At 30.8% G+C, this 9826-nt stretch overlaps 1 long non-coding RNA gene across 2 annotated transcripts in view; it reads left to right on the top strand.

Moving 5' to 3' along the window:
* Positions 1-592: 592 nt before the first annotated feature.
* LOC118184113 (uncharacterized) overlaps positions 593-9826 on the top strand; it is a 147536-nt gene continuing 138302 nt past the window's right edge. Inside the window, exons 1-2 of one of the 2 annotated variants that reach the window (XR_004757354.2) lie at positions 593-990; positions 7301-7403. This is a non-coding gene — a long non-coding RNA (uncharacterized LOC118184113). Of the gene's footprint in view, positions 991-6877; positions 7102-7300; positions 7404-9826 lie in introns of those variants that run through there. The other variant, XR_004757355.2, reaches the window with a different exon arrangement.

The following is a 9826-nucleotide window of genomic DNA, read 5'->3' as shown; positions in this document are numbered from 1 at the left end:
CTTTGTATTCCCTATCTAGATGTGATTCTGTAATCTTTTTTTTTTTTTTTTTTTAATTTAGATTTAATAAATGTCTGCAGGGCGGACATCATACTGCAAGGGCTTGTTCCCGGTCAGTAGTCCTCCTTAGCAGTTAAAAAAAAAAAAAAAGGGGGGGGGGACTTTGATTGGTTTTAAAAAATAAAACAAGCTGAAAAAGGAAAAAATTCCAGTTCTGAGAAGTAGCTATAATTGATCTTCTTTTATTCTGCATTAGTGACTTTTCAGCAAGATTCTTATTATGAATTAATTCAAAAGACATTTATTGCTTTAGGCTTCTGAAAGTTCATTCTGTTTTTTTTTTTTTTTTTTTCTTATACATAGAGCATTCATAATTAATTTGAGCTTTTCTTCGTCCCGCGGCCGAAGAACGGTGACCCGGGGCATGATTGGCAATCACAAGCGTCACGTTGGTTAGCAAAAACACGTGTTCAGACCGCGTGCTACTTTAAAAGTCTGTTTATTTTGCTTCAGAGGATGTTCCTGGGGCTAAAAAATAATAAGAGGAAAATGTTAAGTAAGATGCTGCACTCAGAACACAGATTGCATTTGCTCTAAAAATGTGCCTAACTACTGAATTCTAGAGATCGTACTTATTAACTAAGTCACTGCAACCATTTCACTTAAAACTTTGTTTTTAGCACCACTGTTGGATATCATAAGGCATTTTATATGTTTTCAATAGCAGATTTTAATTATTCGATGTCATATGAGTTCGTGGAGAACCTTGGAGAGCTAGAAAAATGGATAAAACTGAAGATCACAGCCATTTTGGATTAAAATTATGGATGAAAAGTGTTTGACCAATGTTTAGGGTACAGTATCATTTTTAAGCCATTATTCATACTTTAGTGAGTGAAATGTTGCGTAGGGGAAAAACACCTTCATAATTATTATGGCTTTTTATCATTTATAATACAGTTAATATGTACAGCAGACTTAAGAATAACAGTAAGTATGGTTATAGTTATATTTTAGTAATAATAATTTGTATCACAATAAAACTGAATGAGAATGATAAAGGATGACAAAAACAAACCCTTGTCATACTTAATATCATTCTAAACTTTCTTGAATACTAAAAGAAGTAATATATTTTAGTATTCTACTAAAAGATGTAAATAGAGTATAATAGAAATCGAAAATTCAGACTATCTGGAATATATCGATGTAACCGCAGCCCATCCGATATTCAGGAAATCCAATTAATTGGATGCTGCTTATAATCTTGCGATGTGTCTTACTTTCAATTGATTCCTACAGTAGGTCATACACAATCGATTTTTATCATATGCAGTCAGTCTTACGAACGGTGATGTTTCATTTGAGGTTTTCCTGTTTCTTTCTTCAAACGGGAAATGTTCTCAATTGAGTGCCGAATGCTCTCTTTACAAAGATAAAGAAGGAAAACAAGTGCAAGTAAATGAAACACACATTCAGCAAAGACTTCGCAATATTTCCCCGTTTTCAAATTTCAAAAATGTTTGATCGCAACATATATATTACATGAAATGAAATTTTTTTATTAAGACATAGACAGTATATTAATTATAAATTTTCAGCGTAATTTTCCGTATTATAGCTGCATTTTGAGCTTTCAGAGGACACCATAGTAGGTCTCCTGTCAAAAGCCTTCAATTTTTTATAAATTTAATTTCAATTTATTTATTTTTTACACTTATCACATTTGGGAATTGTGATACACAATACGTATCATATTTTATAAACAATTATTTTATGAAATAATTTAATAATTAAACTGAAAAATATTTTTATCTCCAGAAATGCATAATATAACACAATTTAAGTACAATATTTCACGAATAATTACATTTCTTTAATCAAATTTGTCACTCTAATTTGTATGACTTTAGGTAATTTTATGTAAATTTTTATTCTATTTTTGAAGAAACATTTAGTGTTTGTTCCTCAATATGTTATAACATTATGCATCTTTCTGTAAGTATAATGTAACTTCTAAGACATTTCGTTGCAGTGTTTTAGCAGCTAAATTTAATTTAATATACTAGGCTTCTAGCGCATTCATAGTTCTGTATCTTCCATTATAATATTTTAAAGAACATCGTTATCATCATTGTCCAGTTACTGATCCATTTTTACAATTAGTGACTTAGTCAGTTCAAATGCATTTTTGGGTGAAAGGGAGGATTTTTCAAATTATTTATATATCTGGGTTTTCGAGTACTCAAACTGCATCGTGTAGTATATCCGCTAAGGCGGAGCACACATATACCATCCAATGCGAACATGCACATATATGCTCTTATTTCTTCATCATCTCTATAATTGAAGGTTATGGTTATGCGCCACTGACCAGGCTTCCGAACGTAAAACCGATAGGAATGATGCCTGATCGGTGGAAAAAACAACAGGTAGCCACCACAACAAGGCAATGGCTGAAAGACCAAGTGCCGTTAATTGCTCTGAATCAGGATAATGTCACAGAAAAGTACTTTACAAAAATGATTACAGGACATTTTGCATAAGATGCTACATATGACAATAAGCAAAACGTGGTATAATATTATAGTACAATAATATAGTGCATTTAGTAATAAGATTTACATGAATACATAATTTAATGGTATTCCATAGTATAATGCCTTAATATTATGAGATAGAGCTATGACAAAGTACGAATAATACTATAAGTTAAATACGATTAAATGTGAAATGTGATACATTAAATTTATGTTGTTTTACTTAATAACTGTAGTAATGCAAATTGTTTTATAACACATAAATAGTTATTTAAGACTGATGTAAATAGGTGATATATGAGTGAACCAAAATACGATAATACATTGTGTTAGGTGATTACATTAGTTGTTTTAAAACAGTGCCTCACTTACTCTACAGATATCTTACAAACATTACAGCAAATAAAGCGTAACGTGAAATGATTCAATGAAACAGTTATACTATATGTAAAATGACAGATACGTTAATAACTTAAAAATATACTTGACGCAGGAATTCAATAACAACATGTAAAGTATTATAAATCAATACTTGAAGTGTTTATGATATAAACTTAAAAAGAAAAAATAATAATATATAAATAAAAAAAAATGATACTCAAAGTAAATTTCTAGCAACTCGGCGCGAATATTGCAAAGTAGTAAAAAAGAGGGGAAAAGTTATGCGCATTTAATTTTTGAATAAAAAAAAAAAAAAAAAAAAAAAGGGGGAAGCATACATGAAAATATAAACAAAAAAAACTGTAAACTTAAAAAAAAAAAAAAAAAAAAACCGAGTGAAGAGAAGAGTTAACATTGCTTCTAATTAAAGAAGTACACCTTTTGATATCATTAAAGGACAAAACTATGAGCTTTTCATACAAACTAATATTAATGAGCTACAAAAATTTGTCAGTGCAATTTAAATATACAAGATAGTATATAAAATGTATACTGCTGAAAAATAATATTAGAAAGGGGAAATCAACAAAACTTACTAATTGAAATTTGATTCAGGGGAAGAAAATATATTTAAGTTGTAACAAATTTTTATACAGTTACTAAGTTTATTTAATGATCCTTTTTATTTCAATAATTGGCTAAGCCAATTTGCCCAGTATTGTTCTGAAGGTTGTCGTAGATGAAAAGTTTTGGTATGTACGCAATTAAACGCATAGTGATCAGGTCATCCCTGATGACCGCAGCTGCATAAGTCGTTCTCTGATAGGCCAAATCTATTCAAGTAAGTCATAAAAGGTCCATGACCAGTTGTATAATTCGTGATTCTTTTAGAGAACGTAGATAAATTAGTAGATATTTTGAGGATGAACTTGTATGTTCTGCGATCTGTTGTACCGTTCCAGCGAAACTGCCATTATTGTAATACACTAACGAATGTCACTTTCTTAAGAGGAATGATCCTGGAAATTGTAGTGCATATTCTAGTAGATGTATGCCCATAGCCGCATTTTTGGCTAATTTGTCGGCTTGCTCATTCCCTACTATTCCTGTGTGTGCTGGTACCCAACAAAAGGTCGGTCTTAGTTCTAACGGAGATCTGAGCAGGAGTTTTTGAATTTAAAATTCTAAAGGGCTCCTTGATTGTATTCCAGCAATGACTTGAAGACTTGATTGTGAGTCGGTACAAATTATAACTCCATTTGAAAATCGATTCGAAATTAGGACTGCTTTTTTACTTGCGGTTAACTCTGCCTAGAAAATTGAATTATTTTAATCGAGTCTCATTATCCTGTAAAATACATAATCCGCATCCTGTCTCAGCATCTGGTCTAGAACCATCCGTGTAAATTGTGAGATCTTTAGGAAGATAATTAATGAACTTAGTATTGATGCTTGTCTGCAAGTCATTCAGAGCTAGATGAGAAAGGAGATCTAACACTTTTGATTCATAATCAGTAGGGTAGTAAGAGCGATTCCATAAGGTACTGTTTACTTTTAAACGAAGGACTCGAGAGAGAGTGGCCTTTCGTACTGCTTCTAGGTCAATTGAAGGTAAACCTGTAAGTACTTGCAATGTCGCTGTTGGTGATGTGCGATATCTTCTGCTTCTGTGAAGAAGAGACATCCTCTGTATAGAATTTAATAGCCGACTAGCATGCTTAGTTAGATTAACTGCCCATATTGGTATAACTGAAGGTAGACACAATGTCTATGTTTATTTTCAAACACACTGTAATGAAAATTGCATCTTTTCTTGAAGAACTGGAAAATCCACTATCATCGGTACTTCGAAATTTATAATCCAAAAGTTTCATTGTTTTCATTGAAGAAAAATGCGTCTACCCGAAGCTATATATTAATACGTTTTTGCACTTAATTTTATATGCTAAAACAACATACACAGAAATAATACTACACTCTCTTCATGACTAATTCCGATGTCCATTTCAAAGGTGTAAATCAGTTTACATTATGGGCAGCAGATTTTAACAGTATTATTGAAAAAACAATTCCTACCGTTTTCCGGACATTTCAAGGCATTTTGAAGAACATAAGATTCCCTTTTCTTCAAATAATATAAAGTTCTCTTTAAATTCATTGGAAGTTGCTAAATCTTGCTTTCTAAATGATGATGACTAAAGTATTTAAGGCGATTTCTGCAAAGAGAAGATTTATTACTTGATACTACTCATTTGTTGTACTACATTACTGAGTCTTTTATCAAGTACTCACATATATATTACTGGTTTTGCGAAAAACGTTTCCAACGCGGTCATGAAAAGATGTAATTTTCATTGCAGTCAATACATGTGAAGAGAACAAAACATTAACAAAAATAATAAAAAAATAAGGCATCTTTGTATGGGTATTGACATAAACTACTCGAAAGTTCTGATAAACATGGTTAAACAACATGGCAAATTCTCCCCAAAATGTGCAAGTTAGTAAATTTAATAATTAGATAACGGATTAGTGATTGTTCAAAGAGGTAAATTTAATGTATGTGGCATTGCTAATATCGAAAGGGACTATGAATGCGTTAGAAGTGAGCCATAATAAAGGAGATTAATTTATTAATAAGTCGCCAACAGACATCTTGGAATTTATATCACACAAAGAAAACACGCGATATTATAACTTATTACAGAAATTACAGAATATATATTGAATAGGCCTCCGAAAAAAGAATGAGAAATTATGTAAAGTTAGAAAAAGGCCGAACAGATTACAGTGAAAAACGTTTCTGAAGTAAATATAAACATTTATGAATATTTATTAAAATAACTTTATGTGGTGCGCTTATAGAAATGGAAATATTCCTTATTTATTAATGGAATATTGTTACTCACATATATATATTTCATTCATTATATTATTATATATGTATAAATGCATATTATTCATAAATAGTGATGAGTGCAAAAAATAAATACGTAGAAATTAAATATAAAAAAATTACAAAATAGGACTTTTAAGACTACCTCCCGATGGTAACTCTGATAATGCAAAGACACTATATAGTATGTCATTATAAACATATGACATAAGACATAAATAGCACACTACATAATATGTCAGTATAAAATTCCTGTCGCATAATATGCACATAATGAAAAAGTATTTTTCAAACTTGAAGACCGGGAAGATAAGAAATCTTGGCTGAAAGGGAAGTTGTTCATTTATTGTTATTTGTTTTGCTTCTTTATCTCTGTTGAAAAACATTCGACAACGTCTTAAAGTGCATGTTATTATTACACATACAATGTATATTATTTAATTCATTCATATGAGAAAATTCTCGAAAGAAGCTAACATACATGCAAAAAATTCGAGCAATATTCCTAAACTGAATTAACAATCATAGCACTATTTCAATCATAATCTTAAAATAAAATGCTTCTAAATCTCAACATTTTTGTAGATAAAATAGTAGAAATATATTTCGAAAGTTTTTGTCATAAATTTATAGTTGCTATCTTCTTGTTTGGGGTTGGGTGATTTAAAATCAAAATGATAGTGCTACACATGCTGAAAATTATTTAAAAAATAGGTCATGAGGTGGCTGAAGAATTTGTTACTTAAAGATGTAGATAAAACACAAACGCTGTAAGGTATTTGTTTTTCATCGAGGCCAGTTTTAACGAAATTTTGCGTCACGTTGTCATCAAAATATACGCCAGTAATGTTTTTTCCTTCATCGGGCCAGTTTTGACGAATTTTTGAGTCACGTTGTGACCAAAATGTATATCAGCCTGTTGTTTGTTGTTTGAAAAACGCAACTTTCTTTCCGCATTAAAATTTTTTCTGAGAAAGGGTTATTGCACGACTGGTCACAAGTAAGAGGAAATTCTTTGAAAACAAAGTTAGCAGTACACTGTCCTCTCGTGGCACAATTATATGCAAAAACCCGTAAGTATTGCTGTAAGCTTTGAAACATAAGCAAAAATAATGTTTGAACCAGATTGAACGATATTTGAATAAGTATATGCTGAAGTTTTTTTCCTTTGTATGCAACTTCACGTTAGACTGCTAATGAGGCAACTTTTCTTGAATGGAAAATAATCCATTCATCATTTTACTTATTTTAAAATAACGAAATAAAAGCAAAGAGTAGATGCAGGTAATAGTGATTAACCCACTGAGGGGTTAGTGTTAGATTTTCCTTCAATTTTAACATCATTATTACGTGTCAAAATAGTACGATTATTTAAACTATAACAGTTTATTTTGATTTGTTAGCTTTAGAAATAACTTAAATGTCATTTCTAAAATATTTTCTGTTTTTCATGTTTTCCTATTACACATTTATCACTCCCAAGACGAGGAAAGTGGTGCCATTTCGTGAAACCTAAGGATCTTTAATTTATCTTCTGCTCAACTTCCCGCATGGATAGTTCTCCGAATGCTGCCATTTAGCAAAACGTAAGATGTTTAGTTTTTATTTCAAACTTAATTAGTTGAATTTACAAACTCATCAATTTACTGACAATAAATCCAGTTCTTAGTAATTTAAATACTTATTTAATATTTTAATTTTACATCTAATCGATACACTTTCTTTAAATTTATCCAGCGGATATTTTTATGATATTTACAACAATATTGTTATTAATAAAAGTTCTTTGAACGCCATTTGTATTACGTTCCTCGATACAGAAATGTTTGATTTCAAAAACACAAGATTCGTCCAGTAAATTTCCAAATTCTAGCCCGATACCCCAAATACAAAATTTATGGATTTTAATAAATTCCAGAATTAATTATGGACGTAAGAAATATCAGCTGCTTTCCTACACCGTATATTTCAAGATGACATCGGACCAGTTAATTCTAAGGAAGAACCGATATATGATCATAGAATTTCTGGCGAAAGAAGGGCCAAAATCAGCTGTACTTCATTGTCTTCAATCATTTACGTTTGGAGAGTAGGGTGTAATATGTCCATGGGTATTTAAATGGAGTGAACGCTTTCGTAAAAGTCATTAATTCATCGAAGATGGAATTCGTCCGTGGTCGAAAAGTGTCACTGCAAGTGAATCCGTACCTGGCATTGAACTCTCATTCTGAATAACCTCGTAACTGAATACGTGATGTCGCGATTACTGTCAGTATAAGCAATAGTTTTGTGATTATTAAAGTATCATCTCAGCGTTCGTAGAAGTCCCTTCCATGGGTGCTAAAACAGTTGAATTTTGATCAAAAAGCTGCAAGAGTTCAAATTTATCGAGAACTGCTGGATCGGTATGCAAGCCAAAATGGTCATTTTTGGCTTTATGCCATTTAGTCATGGATGTATGACTACATGCCTGATTGAATCAACTGACTAAAAGCGTCAATGTAAGAGAAAAATGCAGATTCGTCGTCTCGTTATAAGTTTGACACCATAGTCTCCACGATTAAAGTTAGCAATGGTAGTTTGGGACCGAATAGGACGATTTCTTCAAAAGAGGAGAGACTGTGAATGGCGGATACTACTCCACACAACTTTCTGATTAAATATGGAGGCCATTCGCAGAAAACTTGCCACTATTGTTCAACAAATGGGTCATTTTGATGCATGAAAATATGAGAGACAATATAGCAGCCTAAACTGTGAAGAAACTAGTTGCAGTGAAACCCCCGCCCTACAGTCCTGTTTGGATTCTGAGAGATTTTTTACTTTTTTTGGCCCTCTAAATCAAGCAATAGAATTCTACTCTGTCTGAAGGCAGAAGCTCGTGACCATGTGAAAAATTAAATTGCAGTGGTAGGAGACTACGTTGAAAATATTGCAGGTAATTTAAATTTATTTCCGATAGATGTCTAAGAAATAAATGAGTCCTAATGTTACCAGAAGTTTCACATATTATTTTTAATTTACCTAAACCCAGTTAAAATTGACTAAATACCTGGAATTTTGAAATAAATTTCAACACTTTAATATTTAAAAAAGATTAAATAACTATTTAATTGTTCTTTTATGAAACTACTTTTTACTTTTAAAGTAAATAAAAAAAAGTGTTTCTCTATCCTGAAATGTGACGAATGAATCTAAATGAACTGGAGTGCAGAGAAGCTTCACACAGCGTTTAATTTTTTATTTTGAAGTATGCAAATTCAGATTACAAGATAGTAACAACAAATACTAAGACAAACATAAAATATATCAAAATAAATGAATTCGCTGAAATTAAATAATATACTGTCATCTGTATATGATATTTTACACTTCAGTACAGCTTTTTAAATATTTACCGTGCTCTTAATGAAGTGAAATTTTTTGATAGTGTTTCACTTGAAATAGTGAATAATTTCAAGTGAAAATAGTGGTTTCACTTTAAATTAGATAAAATAGCAACCTTATTTTAGCTTAAATTTTAAATAAAATTCTATCGGTTTCAAGGGACCGTGTGCCCGTACCAGCGAAAACGATTTTCAGAATTCTGTAAACAATACTTTAATTACTTCCAAACGTCAATAAATGTCTCATATATATGTGTATAACGTCTCATATATTCTTTTTATATATAGATGATTTGAATAAAATGTTACATATATAAATTCTTAAAACTAGATTAACATTAAAACATTAAAAATATTAAAGCATTAAAAAAATTCATTAACTGTGCTGTTTGACTTCTTTTCCAGTATTTTATTATATGTAAAAAAAATCGTGGAATTTTATCACCACAGTAATAGTTTTCGCTGAATTTATACATGTATATAAAAAAAAGAATGTTTTTCTCTGGTAAATGCTGATTAATTTTGACAAACGTAAAAAATATTTCATAACTATAAGAAATTAAACAATTCATTGATATTTATCCTTATTCGTCTGTTCCAAATTTTCAGTAGTCTAATTTTAA

This window comes from Stegodyphus dumicola, chromosome 7 (genome assembly GCF_044657685.1).
Source record: "Stegodyphus dumicola isolate Sdum_Otavi_A_Nest chromosome 7, ASM4465768v1".
Taxonomy (NCBI): domain Eukaryota; kingdom Metazoa; phylum Arthropoda; class Arachnida; order Araneae; family Eresidae; genus Stegodyphus; species Stegodyphus dumicola.
The sequence above is the reverse complement of the archived record's forward strand: the minus strand, read 5'-3'. Positions and strand labels throughout refer to the sequence as shown.